Source organism: Lycium ferocissimum, chromosome 3 (assembly GCF_029784015.1).
Source record: "Lycium ferocissimum isolate CSIRO_LF1 chromosome 3, AGI_CSIRO_Lferr_CH_V1, whole genome shotgun sequence".
Lineage (NCBI taxonomy): Eukaryota > Viridiplantae > Streptophyta > Magnoliopsida > Solanales > Solanaceae > Lycium > Lycium ferocissimum.
In genome coordinates, this window is record NC_081344.1 from 11694948 (window position 1) to 11697715 (window position 2768).

Sequence of the window (2768 nt, forward strand, 5' to 3'; positions counted from 1 at the left end):
TGATTAAGTTTAAGCCAAATCTATTAAAGTTAGATCCTTGTCGGATGATGATTAAGTAAGAATGTAAGAATGTAGTATAACACAAAAAAAATGTTGATTTGAAAGTGAAAAAAATCTAAGAAACTAAATATCTTTATAAATGCAATCATTTTTCACAAATTCTCGCTAAAAAAAAAAAAAATTAGTATAACCGTAAATGTTAGACAATATTTGTTTTAAAGCTACGTTTCACATAAATTACTCCATAAATATCATTATTCTTCAAATCTATGACAATAGGCTTCATATAAATCACTCCATAATTTATATATTGTAACATTAAATTACTCCAAAATTAGCTGTTAATTACTCACTAATCAACTTCAAGATTCAATCCTAACACTAAGAAACTATAAGTAATTTAGTCTTCATCATTGTTCGGAATGATGCTAACATTATTGTATTCATCGAATTCATTCACCTCCTCTCCGCTGACATTATCATCTTCATCCCCACCCCAATCCGCTTCATCTTCGTTCCTAGGTGAACGATTCTCCTTCCAATCCGAGAGTGTCATAGTCCAAGCCCTAAATTACGCAAAGGTTCTCTTAGTTCATCGCTATCAAATAAAAATTTCCTCGTAAGGCTTTTGCACACTAGGGTATCCCCATGTTCACACTCTTTGGCAAATATTTTTCTAAGACGTTCCACTCCAGCATGTTCGGATAGGTTGGATATGAGCAATCATAGTGCAACTTTTGATTTTCCAACACTTCCCAATATTCTTCTTCGGTCACTCGAACGAATTTAAGGTCTTCAAGAGCATGACGAAGGGCTAAAATTTTCTCCAACTCCAATATCTCCTTGTATAAAGCCACAATAACCGGCCCCTCATTCTTTAGATACTTCATTTGTTAGGTGGCCGATATTACTTGGACCACCAGAAGAAAATGCCAGCGACCTAACACCTTGTAGTCGAATCGCCTGGAGTATAACTCTACACATTAAATTTTTTCTCCTCGTATGCCTGTGCCGGTAGGCTTGTAGTCGTGAATCATTATCATCACCTGACAATTAACTATACCATCACCGTGAGATTTCAATTGCTGCTACTTTCATTTTTTATTTTTGTCTTCAACTTGGGGGACCACTTCCTTCCTTTTTTTCTTCCACTTTTAATTCAATTTTGCTACAAATCTATTAAATTTTGCAATCTTTTATTCCTACACAATAAAATATAATATTAAGCATAAACAATGTAATAGTACTCAAAAGATGATAAAAAGTACTAAAACATCAGATAAACACTAAAAAATAGCTAAAATATGCATCTTTTGCTGAACATCATGTTACACCTCCCGTTTTCGTCACAAGGAAGTCTTTGGCTTGTTGGTGGTTTATGGCCTTAACATGAAAATCCGCACCCGAGTTTTTGAGATATTAAGTGCTTTACCTCGCATGTACAAAAGTATAAGTATGCATTCTTTGCAATATGATAGGATTAGAAGTGAAACGAATCGAATCGACGCGAACTAGGCGACTCAGGGAATTCAGGCCTCAGTGCACATTGACGGTGCAAAGGGACAACCCGTCAACATGTTGAGCTGGCGTCCTTCACACCACCAACTAGCAGTAGCCCCCGAATCTCATGTGGTAAGGGGACGGTACAACTCGACGGTCGTCGACGTGTAGACGGGACCGTCGACTTGTTCGTTGACCCGCAACCACTGGGACAGTTTTGTCCCCCTTTATATATGGAGCCCTCACATTTTATTTCCTTATTTTACACTTCCAAATCAGAGAAAGCCCTAGAATATTTCCTCTCTATAATTTTAGAGAAAGCCCTAGAATATTTCCTCTCTATAATTTCCATCATATTAGTGGAGATTAGGTGAGATCCGAGACCCGTAAAGCTTGTGAAGGGAAAGTTACTCCTAGGGTTCCATCAAGGTTGTGAAGCTTGGAAGTTGGAGTTGAAGTTGATTCTTGGTATTTTAGTCTCCTCAAGGTATGTTTATGATTCCCACCTTTGTGTTTAAGCTAAGTATCAAGAATTTTTAGTGATTTAAGTTTAAGAACATAGTTAATGAAGGAAATTGAATAAGGGTAAAGTTAGGGTTAAGGGTTATTTTGAGAGATGATTTGGAATAGATTTGATTATATATTTGGTATGTAAGTGTTGTTATTGTGGTTGTTGGTATTGTTGTTGATGTTGGATGGAATTGGAAGTTGTAGGGTTTCTAAGTTTACAAAGGAGATGTTGCCCGGATGGCATAAAGTTGTAAACTAGATTTAGGTTGGTATATGAGTACGTTCTAGTCTAATAATTGGTACTTGGTCTTGTGTGTAGATTTTTCAAGCTCGGGATAGTAACATAGCCAGCTTAAAAAGCAGATAAGGCATGTAAGGCTATCCCTTCTTTCATTTTGGCATGATTTTATAATATGAGCAAAAAAACATGTAAACGAGCTTCTATATTACTCTACTCTTAGAAGCACTAGAAGTACCTCAGTCTTTGATGATCCCGTACTCTTTGTTATTATTATTCCTTCTGTTCTTGGGTCCTGAGATTCTATATATTGATGATATTAGCCCAAAAGGTGTTTATCAGAGGCAATACGACCTTATGTCACTCCGAGAGCTCTAGTTAATCCCTATATTTATGCATTGCATCCATTATACATATGCATATTGACCCTTGACCAGAAGGCGTTATATACTCCTATATTATATGTATATAGGGTATGGGGAAAGGGATAGGCGTTATATAAAGATTACCCCCCGAATAC